The sequence below is a fragment of the Takifugu rubripes genome, chromosome 20 (genome assembly GCF_901000725.2).
Source record: "Takifugu rubripes chromosome 20, fTakRub1.2, whole genome shotgun sequence".
NCBI classification, from domain to species: Eukaryota; Metazoa; Chordata; class Actinopteri; order Tetraodontiformes; family Tetraodontidae; genus Takifugu; species Takifugu rubripes.
This window is the reverse complement of record NC_042304.1, coordinates 6,534,297-6,547,288: the sequence shown is the minus strand read 5'-3', so window position 1 is coordinate 6,547,288 and position 12,992 is coordinate 6,534,297. Positions and strand designations below refer to the sequence as shown.

Below are 12,992 nucleotides of genomic sequence, written 5' to 3'. Positions count from 1 at the left end.
GAATTAAGAGTGTTTGATTATTCACGTGCACTTCTTCACTTGTCTTCTCGGCTCCAGACAGATTTGGGCCACAACACCAACGCGTGCAACAGCGCAGCTCCTCTAGAGGTGGAGCCTGCGTCTCCAGGCTCCATCCAGTCCAGCTCTTCTCCCTCATCGCATGTGGTCCTCTCCGCGCTCTCGTGCTTTCGTGCACGTCGGTCGTTCGTTGCAACCTCGGCTTCCCCCTCTCTGGGAGCCGTGGACGTGTGCACGGTCGGCGGGGTCGTTGTTGTCCCCCCGCACGCTTGAAAGCAAAGAAGTCTTTTCTTGTTTGGAACGCTACCTGATGGATATTTATGCAGCTGTGGGCCAGCGAGGGGAACCTTTGATATCATTAACAGACGCGTTCCCCTGTGAAACCACGAGCAAGGCGAGCGTGCACGCGCTGCGACCCAAAGTGTTCAGCTGTCCGTCCTCATCAGCCCAGGCTCGACCTGGAGGCTCGGGCGCCGTGACCCGCGGGGGAGATGGTGGAGAGGTCATGGTTAAAATAAACCCCCAAACTGGGTGTGCAGGACGCTGTGTTGGAGGAGCAGATCAAAGCAGATCAAAGCTGCTCATTAAACCTAAAGTCAGTTTTAGCTGTTTGTGCGTGTTCTTACACACCCTGATTACTTCCTCCTTTGGGCCCGTCAGCTCCTAAATCTAAGCGGGTTCGAAGGGAGACTTTTGAGCGTTGCGTTGCTCCTGTTGCGCCAGTGCGGACGGTTGCATGTGGCGAAGGCGGCGGCGCCCGTCCGTACCGTCACAGTTCCCGGTTGGTTCGCCAGTTCCCGGTTGTGCTGCCGCCTCCACCCAGACGAGGATCAGCTACCTTTCAGCAGTTGCTCCAGTGACCTTTAGCAGCTGTGGGGGTGAAATTGCCTGAGCTTCCTTTACCTCATCATCCCAGTTCTCTCACTCCGCCTCTGTCATGTGTGAATGCCCCTCCCCTCCCCCCCCCCCCCCCCCCCCCCCACACACACACACACCCACGCACACACACACGCATGCATGCAGAAACTGGTGCCAGCTGGGTTTTAAGAGCTTGGAGCTTTTCATAGAACCTGAAGACCGAAGCGGCGTGGGAACAACAACGGCGACATCTGTAACGTGCGCGGCTGTTGCGCTGTCGGCGGGCGGGACGGGCGTGCGTCGGCAGGCAGCGCCGTGGCCTCTGGCCCCGTTTCCGCCGCTCCTCCCCCGGGTCGCCGTTGCAGCGGCGGTGGGCGAGATGGAGGCAGAGACGGGATGAAAGAATGAGTCCACGGTGATAAATGTGCAGTTCTGCATGCCCCCCCCCCCCCCCCCAATCCTCGCCCTCCCTCTCGCCCCACTTATTCAGCAACCCTTTCATCCACCCTTGGCCCCGGTGAGTGAATGTGGCGCAGTGAGTTATGGGATGGCTGGAACAGCTGAGGTCACGGAGAGGGGCGGAACGCACGCGGGCCCCTGGAAATGCTCCCGACGAGCCCGGAGTGCAACCAGGGTTCGGATTAAAAAGGAAAAGACGGGCTTTGCTTAAACACCGCACAGCCCCCCTCCCCGTGCCCCCCCCTCCCTCCCCCTCGCTGCACGTTGTGAGGAAACACCAGCGGCGTGCGTGGGTTTACCAAAGTTTCCATCCAGCTGGATCTCAGACTTCCCTCAGTAACTTCAGGACCGAGAGGAACAGAAACATATAGCGAATCACAGAATCCACGTTGCTCAGTCCACTTACTGTAATTAGAGATAATTGTGTTTCTGTTTGAACGCTTCCAAGAACCACGTCAAAGGCCGTGCATGAGTGTGTGTCTATGTGTGTGTGTGTCCACCATTTCATGCCGTTTTTTTAACCCTGGGGGAAGCCCTGTACCTGTTGTTCACAGGAGCCCATATATGGCAATGTAAACACAAGGCTCTGTCACTCCTCCGGAGCCTGAGCGCAGAAATGAATGAACACAGGAAGACCCGTACTGGCAGGAAGTGGTAGCTGCTGCCATGGTAACAAACCGAAACCCGAAGCGGCGAGGGAGAGACTCGGCTTTTCTCATTGTCTTGACGTCATTTCGAGCACGGCACGAGGGAGCAGCTGCAGAGCAAAGACACACATGCGCGCCGCTGACAGAGAATCGGACAGTGGGAACTTTTGAGCGCTTAAAAGTCGATGCACCCTGCAAAGTCTATTTCCCTGTAAATTCCCATACGATCGCAGATTAAGATTCAAAGCAGTATTAGCATTTACGGTAATGTGCAAGAGACGCAGCATTGAGGCGTAGCGCTTTTTAAACCCTCGCGTGTTTGTTTTGCTAACTTATCGGTGTGAAACAGGTTTATTCTGCCTTCGGCCGGGGAAGAACTTGGCCCAAATGGTAGAGAGGATTTCGTGAAATGACATTTCGTGGCTTCGGATGACGACAGAACAAAGCAATTATCACCAGCAGCTGGAAGGGTGTTGAAGACAGCACAAGCTGGGTCTGGAGGACCGCAGGCACGCATGAGGGAGGGAACGTGCGTGTGCACAGTGCCAAGCATGTACCGTATGTCATGCTGTCAGATTTTTAGGTCATGGCTCAACTAAAGTATGTCAGTGTGCAGGATTTCTTCGGGGCTTAAGCGTTTAGCATAAATGCTGGTAGCCTGAGCTAACAGAAGCTAACACAAAGTGTTTTTTAGGCTAGTCAGGTTGTGGTTCAAAGCCATAGGACAACCTCCTCAGATAGGGGTTGGGGGTAGGTGACAGGGTTGGGGGGTGGGGGTGGCTGGGGTTGGCACAAGTGCATACATCTGCGGGTGTGTGTGTGTGTGTGTGCTGAGATGGGGGTGCCTCTAATGAACAAGGCACGTGCAGGAGGGGAAAAGGCTTATGAGGAGGTGTGTATGCATGCAAATGGGAGAGGGTGGGGATAAACCCAAACAAGCACACACAGGGGTCTCTCTCTCATTCACACACACACACACACACACACACACACACACACACACACGTACTGCTATCTTAGTAAGGACTCTCAGTGGCATAGAGCACCCCCCATTCCCTCTAACCCCCCCAAACATCACAGTTCACCCTCACCTGAACTTAGTTCTAACCTAAACCCTAAATCCAAGTCTATAACCTTAACAAACCCTTGAAGTTGTGAGGACTTTCCAAAAATGTCCTCAGTTTGCAAGAAAAATGCTCATTTTAGTCTTCAACGCACACACACAGACATACATGTGCATGCACGCACGTGCACACACAAACACAGTTGTTCTCATTTATCGGAGATCTTCTGCCTGAGCAGGTCACGAAAGGTCAAAACACATCAATGACTAAGCAGGTATAGAAATAGCCAGATTTCCTGGTAGCTGAACATTTTTATAGGTCTCCAACAACCTCAGAAGAGCCGAACGACACAAACACAAGTGACGCCGCTTTTCAGCGGTCAGCCGTATCAGCGGCACCATCTACCACCAATATGATTAAGCGCCTCATTTCCTTCTGAAATTTCTTTCAGGGGAAATTTAGTTAGTTTGCCCTAACTGGCTCTTGTCCGCATTTAGGAAATATGACTTGTAAATGTCTCATGCCGATATCGGGAAGACTGACATAGGTCAGACAACATTTATGCTATATTTAACATCTCCCCCAACTGTGTGTGTGTGTGTGTGTGTGATCAATATAGATCTGTGGGTTTGATTGTGTGTGGATGTTTGGTGTCTGTTTTCCCGTCTGTGAGGGGGGATGTGCTTGTGACCGATAGGGTAGAGGGGCCCCAACGTGTGTGGACCCAAGGGAGCAGCTGTGTATTGGCGAACTCTGTATAGAAGCTTTCTGTCCCCCCCATCGATCCCAACATGTCAATTAGACGGATCCCAATAAATGCGCCCCCGGTCCGTTGCGGGGCGGCCGTCTCCATGTAAGCTACACCCACGTCACCGGAGAAGGGCAGATAAAGGAGTTCCCTCTGGGTCGGAGTCGGGCGAGAGCTTTTCCGTTACGTAGATAGTTTTTCACGACGACAGCGCCGCCATCGTGGGTCACCTCTGCCTCTGACACTCCTTTTGATTTCACTAAAGACCAAATGAAAGCTTGGCCCTCTTTGTCCCGGAATAACGTGAAACCAAAGCTGTCTGCACCGAAGAGTTCTCAGTAGTCCTGTTTGATCCCTTTTAGCCTCTCATAAACTAAACTCAATTGCAGCCAAGACTTGAGCGTTGAAAAAAGTTCCCCTCGCAATATTGGCATAGTTAGATCAGCTCAATACTGTTGGTAAAGTAGCTAAGCACATGAGCCACACCTTTATAGCTGACTTATTAAGGCTTTCTGCCTCATTGTGTTTGTTCACTCTGAAAGATAAACAGCCACAACCTGCAGTTTAACTGTGGATTTCAAGGTTTCAACAGTTTCTGGTGTAACAGTCAAGCTTCTGCTAACAGCGATGACCCCCCGTGTCCACGCGTGAACTACATAAAAACACAGGCCCCAACGCACACACGTTTGCTGAGTTAACTGTCATTTTCTGGATGCTAAGCTAAGCTGTAGTTTTGCAGCTAGCAGTTTAAGCACACGTTTGTACTTCTAGCTTTGTGGGGACTTTTATAGATACAACACAACCTAAACCCCAACCACCACAAGTGAATGCTCAATCCTAACCCCTCACCTACTTTTAGCCACTTCGAAGATGAGTCAAAATGTCTTCACATTGCAGGGGAAATTTGGCCTCACTTTGTAGCCTAAACAAGCACACACACACACACACACACGCATCATCTCAGGAGCCCAAATGAGACTTTAAAATTGTCCGTGTCTAAACGAGCCCACCATCAGAGAGACAGATTGAGGTTGAAGCCTCTTGAAGATAATGATGCTGAGGAGACAGCGGCCCTCGACTCCTGGAGGTGACACAGCGGCACCTCTGTCTCATCCCATCACCCCCCCCCCCCGCTGCATATTCATCGCTCTCCACCGGCCCTGGAAGGCCTGCCCCTCACACCTCCTCCTCCTCCTCTGGAGCAAGGCGCCCCCACCTTGCCCACCCACCCTCCACCAACCCGTCTCGTAGCCTCCACCCTGATCAGGAGGATTTACTGTGCACTCGTCCACACGTCTCAGCCGGTCACACACGCCCCCTGGGTCGATCCAGGTCGAATTCAATTTGTAAGATATTATATATTGATCCCACTGCGCTGCACCCCTCTGTGCTCTCTCTCACACACACACACACACGCACACACACACACACACACACACACACACCACACACACACACACACACACACACACACACACACACACACACACACACACACGCGCGCGTCAGTAGAGTCCTTGTATCAGCACCGTGGCATCACCAGGGTTACCAGATTTGGGTCACATACGTAGCCGTTACTAGATGTTTGACACAACCTCTAAACGCCGCACACGTGCTGATGAACCCCCCCCCAAAAAAGAACACCAACCAAAATTGTTCGTGACAGCCCTGTCAACGCTCAAGAGGCCGCTTTCACGAACACCTGTCAGCGTGAAACGTCGTTGCGAATCACTTTTTTGAACCCCTCTATGAAATATCTCCTTTTATTTTTGGACGAAGGATTAGCCAAAGCAGCTCCGCCGCCGCTAGCGTCGCATGCTTCCATCTGGCGCTAAATCGCCCTAATCAATAGCTACTCTCTGGTCTCTCCATCGAGCCCACCGGTAAATAATTCAAACGAGATAGTCAGGAATGTAAAACACTCGCGTGACCCCGTCGGGGCTTTGAACGCATCATTTATGGACAGAAGAGCCACAACGTCGGGGTGGCCGTTGCATAAACGGTTAAATCAGCCGCTGTACTCAGGCTCCAGATCAGCGTTGTGTTAATCAGATTGTGGCGCCTGAAAAGAAAACGACAACCGCAAGCCAAAGCACACACACACACACACGCACACACACAGACAGACATGTGTGAGCGTGGCCTCAGACCTAACATATTATGGTGAGCCGCAAATGAGTGACACATAAACGGAGAAGGTCCTGCATGGCCGCCACAGATAAGAGAAATAAGGTCACCCGCCGACAGGGGAGAGCGAGCGTGAAGCCAAGGTGAGCTATGGCTATGACATTTCACAAACCAGGCTAATTCCCCTGAAATTCTAAAAAGGCCACATTACACATCATTGCATCACGACGGGGCCGGCGTTCGGAGGGTTCCAGGGTTCCTCGCGGCCTCTCCTCCCCGCCGGCTCTTATTTCATTTCAACATGGCGGCGTTTGTTTCCTCGCGTGAAAGAGACGTTTAGCCGCCACAACAAGAAATTAGCGCGCTGCGCACGAGGAGGCAACGTTTGGGGCGCGGAGAAAAGCCGTTAAAGTTGGCGAACGGAACAAATCGGCGGCGTTTGCGGGACTAATTTTAATTTGCTAAACTGTCGGCAAGGTATACGACTGCGCATGGTGGGAATGTTCCGTGTGTGTGTGTGTGTGTGTGTGTGTGTAATAACGCATGAGCTTGTGTGGGACAGAGACTTTCTCATCCACATGTGGGATTCCCTGCTTCAGCCACTTCCTGTCCCCGTCAGGAAGCCCCAAACACACTCTGACTCCCCTGGCAGGAAACAGGAGAGCCGCCGTTGCCTCGTGACTCCGGCCAAACCCTGGTGACCCGGGGGGGTTAGATCTGGCCCCGGGATGGGGGGACGTGGACGTGCTATAAATGTTCACACGGAGAGTGTCTCTCGGCGCATTGCGCCCCTTTTGTCCCTAAAGGTCACGCATGGGTCTGGGCTTAAGATCAGCAGGAAGTGTGTGTACGAAGGCACGAGGTTTCAGAAGGTCGACACAGAGTTTCCACGCGTGTGTGATTTCTATCTTTGTCATTTCGTTGGAAAGATGAGCTTCTCTGCGAGCCTGACGTGTCCGAGTCAAGCTGATTTCACCCTTTGCGAGATAATTTAAGGACTCGCTTTCATGCCATTTAGCCACAGATAAATGTCAATATTTTCTGGCTCTAAGAATGACGACCCGCTGGGTGAGGAGCCTGGATGGGATGGATGTTGTGGTTGGACCCACTCAGGATAGCTTCTGCTTTTATGCTGCATATCCATGTTCTAGTCCCAGATGGCTGGTCCAGAGAAAAACAAACTAAATCTAAAATTAGCTGAGAGCATCAGCTTGAAAAATAATTCCAGGAATTTGAAGTTTATTGGAAAATGATGAATGAGGACCGGCCAGAGCAGCTCTTTATAGATCTTTTTAATCGCTTCATCAGAACATCAGAGTGCTGGAATATGTGTTCCCAAGCCTCGAAAAACACCATTTGGTCTTTTTTGATTCATTTCTTTAAAAGGAAATTGTTTGTGGCCACATTATTTCAGCTCACTTCATATTGCCTGGGCGTCTTCCTGCTGCCTTAAACCTCTCTAGACCAGGGGGGCTCATTACGGCGATCGCGATCTACCGGTCGCTCGTGGAGGTAGTACTGGTAGAGAATTACCTATGTGTCTGGAGTCTAGACCATCAGAACCAGCTGCTCCTGAAGCTCCAGTCATCTGAAGGTGCTGGGAACCTCTGCAAGAGAAGAAAAGCCACTTTGGTCACGACTGTTCAGCTGGTGAAGGAAGAGATTTAGAGTATAAGAGGACACATCTCTAGTAATCTCTAGACAGACAGGCAGGAAGACAGACAGGCAGGACGACAGGCAGGAAGACAGACAGGCAGGAAGACAGACAGACAGGAAGACAGACAGGCAGGAAGACAGACAGACAGGAAGACAGACAGGCAGGAAGACAGACAGGCAGGAAGACAGACAGACAGGAAGACAGACAGGCAGGAAGACAGACAGGCAGGAAGACAGACAGGCAGACTAAACAACTAAAGCCTTGAACTGTATCTGGATAATATGAATATAAATAAAATACTTCCTTCCTTCCTGCCTCCCTCCCTTCCCCCCTTCCTCCCTGCCTTCCTTCCTCCCTCCCTTCCTTCCTCCCTTCCTTTCTGCCTCCCTCCCTTCCTGCCTCTCTCCCTCCCTCCCTTCCTTCCTTCCTGCCTCCCTCCCTTCTTTCCTCCCCCCCTCCTTCCTCCCTTCCTTCCTTCCTTCCTCCCTCCCCCCCTCCTTCCTCCCTCCCTCCCTTCCTTCCTCCCTCTCTCCCCCCCTCCTCCCTCCCTCCCTCCCTCCCTTCCTTCCTTCCTCCTCTCCCTTCCTTCCTTCCTCCCTCCCTCCCTCCCTCCCTCTCTCCCCCCTCCTCCCTTCCTTCCTTCCTTCCTCCTTCTCTCCCTTCCTTCCTTCCTTCCTTCCTGCCTCTCTCCCCTTCCTACCTCCCTCTCTCCCCCCTCCCTCCCTTCCCCCCTCTCTCCCCCTTCCTGCCTCCCTGCCTCCCTCCCTTCCTTCCTTCCTCCCCCCTTCCTTCCTTCCTCCCTCCCTCCCTCCCTTCCTGCCTCCCTTCCTTCCTGCCTACCTCCCTCCCTTCTTTCCTTCCTCCCCCCCTCCTTCCTCCCTCCCTTCCTTCCTCCCTTCATTCATTCCTCCCTCCCTCCCTCCCTCCCCTCCCTTCCTCCCTCTCTCCCCCCTGCCTTCCTTCCTCCCCCCTCCCTTCCTTCCTTCCTTCCTTCTTTCCTTCCTCCCTCCCTCCCTCCCTCCCTCCCTCCCTTCCTTCCTTCCCTTCCTTCCTGCCTCCCTCCCTTCCCCCTTCCTTCCTGCCTCTCTCCCTTCCTACCTCCTCTCTCCCTCCTCCCCCCTTCCTTCCTTCCTTCCTTCCTTCCTTCCTTCCTTCCTTCCTTCCTTCCTTCCTTCCTTCCTTCCTTCCTTCCTCCCCCCCTTCCTTCCTTCCTCCCTCCCTCCCTCCCTCCCTTCCTGCCTCCCTTCCTTCCTGCCTACCTCCCTCCCTTCTTTCCTTCCTCCCCCCCTCCTTCCTCCCTTCCTTCCTTCCTCCCTTCCTTCATTCATTCCTCCCTCCCCCCTCCCTCCCTCCCTCCCTCCCTTCCTTCCCCCCCTCCCTTCCTTCCTTCCTTCCTCCCTTCCTTCCTTCCTTCCTCCCTCCCTCCCCCCACCTTCCTCCCTTCCTCCCTCTCTCCCTCCCTTCCTTCCTCCCTCTCTCCCCCCCCTCCTCCCTCCCTCCCTTCCTTCCTTCCTCCTTCTCTCCCTTCCTTCCTCCCTCCCTTCCTTGCTCCCTCCCCCCTCCCTTCCTTCCCTCCCTCCCCCCTCTCTTCCTTCCTTCCTTCCTTCCCTCCCTCCCCCCTCCCTTCCTCCCCTCCCTCCCTCCCTCCCTTCCTAGCTCCTCTCTCACCTGCCTGTTCTCTATCAAGCCTTCAGCAAACAGCCACAGGAAGACGCCCAGGACCAGAAGCTCTGAGCTGTTCTGTCTCTCATCACAACACACAGAAACCCTGACCTGGAATCAGGCAGGTGGGAAGCGGCGTCTGAACTCGGTGTTCAGCCGAGATGGAAAAATTAGAATATCAGGGGTCGATGTCAAGTGGCGACTTGTTCGTCTGCCGTCTTTTCTCTCGGCAATTATACCTTGCGCTCTTTTTTTTTCCTTCCTCAGGGAAAAGGTTATTTTCAGAGGATGAAGAAAGACTTTCCACTTGACCTGCGTATCATCAAAGAGCGTAACAATGAAAGCAGGTTTCCCCCTGCAGATCTCTGACATTTAGCAGAGTCCTTTCTGGCTTCGTCACTGGCGAGGGCTCGGATCAGACAGATATTTATTAAAAGGGGATACACGGCGATTGATTAATTACACCCATCACGGAGATTTGAGCTGGAATCCAAAGATGTCAGCGCTGACCCCGAGCAGACAGGACTTAAGCTAAGCCAATCCACGCCGAGCGGGACACCGACCCAGACGTGTCCGGCTGTCACATGTCCGTCCGGTCTGCGCCGATCTCCTCGGCCAGACTGGACGTATTGATTACTCCGATTGATCCGGGGCCCTCTCCATCTGCCCGATCTGGACACGTGCAGGAGGGTGGGAAAGGATAGAAATTCCAAGATAAAGAGATAAGATAGGATGGCACATCAGGAATAGTATGGGCGGAGTTGCCGTGGCGATGGGGGCAGCGTAGCCGGGCCTGAACAGCTGGTGTTGTTAACTAATGTGCCGTCCCCGCTGCATTTTGTAGAACAGCAAACCCAGAAACCTGATAGCATAAATGAATAAATGAACAATTTCTCTGACAATGGGGCCTCCTGTTCTATAGGGGTTTCTTTACGTACACAATAGAGGCTGAGAGGGGCCCACGGGGGTGTTCTGTCCCTCAAGTACGGACTGCACAAACCAGTGCATGGCTGAGAACCACTTGATCAAATAATGGCGCCGGGGGGGCCGGCGTCCTCGCTCACGTAGCCGTCAGAGTAATGTGGGATTCTTGAATGGCATTTGGGAGGGAACTGACTACCTCTCTCTGTTCTACTGGTTCTGTTGGGAGCGGGCCTAATAAGCAGTGTGGGTGGTGAATGAGGAGCCATTAGCTCAACAGCTGAATGAAGCAAGGCCCTGCGCCCCCCCCCCCCCTTCCTTCTTGTCTAAAGCCCCTCCAGCAATGGGAACACCTGCACTAAGACAAGGGCAGGGTGGAGGGTGCGGTGGGGAGGGGGAGGGGGGGCAGCAGTGAAAAGGTGGGATCAGGCAGGCACCAGAGGAGGAATGCACAGTCCCCACCTACGGAGAAAGATGAACCAGTAAAATCTCTGTTTCCTGACATCAAAAAACCCCATTAATCATCACAATGGAGACACCTGACAGAAGTGGTGCACGAGGAACGCTCTGGTTTCCCCTTCGAGGATCGACGGTTGCTGCTGTTGCTGTCTCTCAAGGCTAAACCGGCTCAGGACTTTTGATGGTGCGTCATAACCCGAACCCAGAACCAACGTCACAAATGAAGTCAAACATTTTAAAACAAATATAGTTTCGTCTGAGAGCTCCTGTATCCAACCCAGCCCCCGATATCAGCGTCATTTGTGGCTGTGTATTCCTTATGAGCTAAGCTAAGCTAGGCTAAAACACAATTAGAGTCTGCATGTGCTGCATCTTACAGAGGACTGATCTCATCTTCTAATGCTCCACCACAGCCTTCACCTTTCTCCATGTTGTATTGGTTTACTGCTGCCAGTAAAAATGCTCTTCATGATTATATTCCCTTTATTTACCTCTTGAGAAAGTCGACTGTCTCCAGGAGCAAATGAGCACGTCTCCCGAAATGTCAAGCTTGTCCTGCTAATTCTCACTTCCTGGAAAGAGCCCTCGTCCCAGACGATGGCGTCACAGTTGACAGCTGCATTTGACGAAAGCTGAAGACGAAAAGGTGAAAAGAATGAGAGCAGAGCATTGTGGGCGCTGAGTGAGCCTGTCAGGAGGCTGATGTATAACAGGGCAGATGTAGGCGGGGGTGAGCTGGGTTGGGGGCCAGTGTGGGGGAGGTGTTGCATGCTTGGCGGAGGTAAGTTGGCAGAAGGGTCACGCAGGAGAGGAAAAAGAAAAGGAGAGGGAGAGGAGCAGGCATGTAAGCTATGTGATGATTATCCCCAAACACAGGGGCCGTCTGTTCTCCGCCCTACCCAGGCGGAGGGGTGAGGCTGGGGCGCCGGGCGGTGTTTCCAAACAGGTGTGAGGGGCGGGGAGAGAACCCGGAAATCCAATAAGGAGGGGTACAGATGGTGTAGGAGAGGGGAGGACAGACAAAATGCAGAAAAAAGAGCAAAAAAAGAGTGAAAGGCAGACACAAGGTTCTGATGATGTCACAGCCACCAGCGACAGGGTGACGGAGGTCAAAATAGGTGGGGGGGGGGGTCATGGCATGGTTCGATACGGAGCTCAGAGTGCAGAGGACAGAATGCCTCCCGGCATCCGTCTGTGTGGTTAAACATCGATACAGAAACAGCAGCGCGTCACAGAAATCACAGAGATCAATGAGGAAAGGTGAGTGCAACTGGATCACTGCGACCCGCCGCTGACCTCCCACCACCGCGCACACACAATTGACCTCTCACCTCGCGGGTTTGCCGCCTCATCCAAAAACACTTTGCTGCATTCTTTCATTTTTATTCCCGCGGCTGAGCTGCAGCCACGTGCGTCGGCCATCTATCACGCGGGGATCGATACGCGCTTCTGCTGCCACATAAGAAAACATGCAAATCAGCCCAAGCTAAAGAAAATCCCACACACGCAACAAACTGTCTCCAGTCCTGCCAGCCCTGATAGCAAAATAGAAAATAGCCGCTGCACAAACGCTGGCAAGCATTACTGATGTTTATTAGAGATGCTAAAAGCTAACAGATGAGGTGTCCATCACGGCTAATATCTGCGCTATGGAGACAATGGAGCTACGGCGTGTCTAATGTGTGTCACTGTGGCATTTCCTCTAGCAACACGCACGAGCGTTCTCATCCGTGCAGCACACTCTATACCCTCTGTGCTTGCACAGTCAGTCGGATTAATGAAGATGCGTCCGTACTTTGGCAGTTTTGCCTCTTTTGCATGTCCCCGAGCTGAGCGCCCCGTTGTACTTCAGCAATCACACATCCACCCGCGTTCTCACGCGGCCCCGGCAAACATCTGTGTGAAAGGCTTCTCCGAAAGGGCAAATGCAGTAATTGACATGTGACTCCACCGTGCAGCAGTAAATGAAGCATAGTTAAATCAGCAGAGAGCGCGCAGGCCCCGCCCCCCGCGCACCCAAACATCCACCGCTGCCTCGTCAGCTGCCGCTGCTTCTGGTAAACAGACTGTGGGAGTGCGGGGACATTTCTCGCGAGGGGAAGTGGTGGGTTATTGCGGTCTCGCCATTTGAGAAATGGCCGAATGCTGCTTTCGTTTTAAGCCACGGGGCTAACAATTACGCACTGCGCGTCACATGCGCCCAGATGCACGACTTTTTTATCGCACCGCCGAGCCCCTCCAAGGCTGATATGCCAAGAATGAAAAATAGAGAGTCCCCCCCCCCCCCCCCCGCACTACTACTCTGACCCTCCCTGCAGACACACACAAGCATGCGCACACAGGCTGCATCCCTCTCCTGAACGGCTCCCAGC

General features: G+C 53.1%; 1 long non-coding RNA gene across 1 annotated transcript; it reads right to left on the bottom strand.

Annotated features, from left to right (window-relative positions):
- Positions 1-7,215: 7,215 nt before the first annotated feature.
- On the bottom strand, positions 7,216-12,566 carry LOC115247283 (uncharacterized). The gene is made up of 3 exons (XR_003886339.1): positions 12,416-12,566; positions 11,112-11,252; positions 7,216-7,528 (listed from the first exon to the last, which is right to left on the bottom strand). It is a non-coding gene; the product is annotated as an uncharacterized lncRNA (long non-coding RNA).
- Between the last annotated feature and the right edge of the window lie 426 nt (positions 12,567-12,992).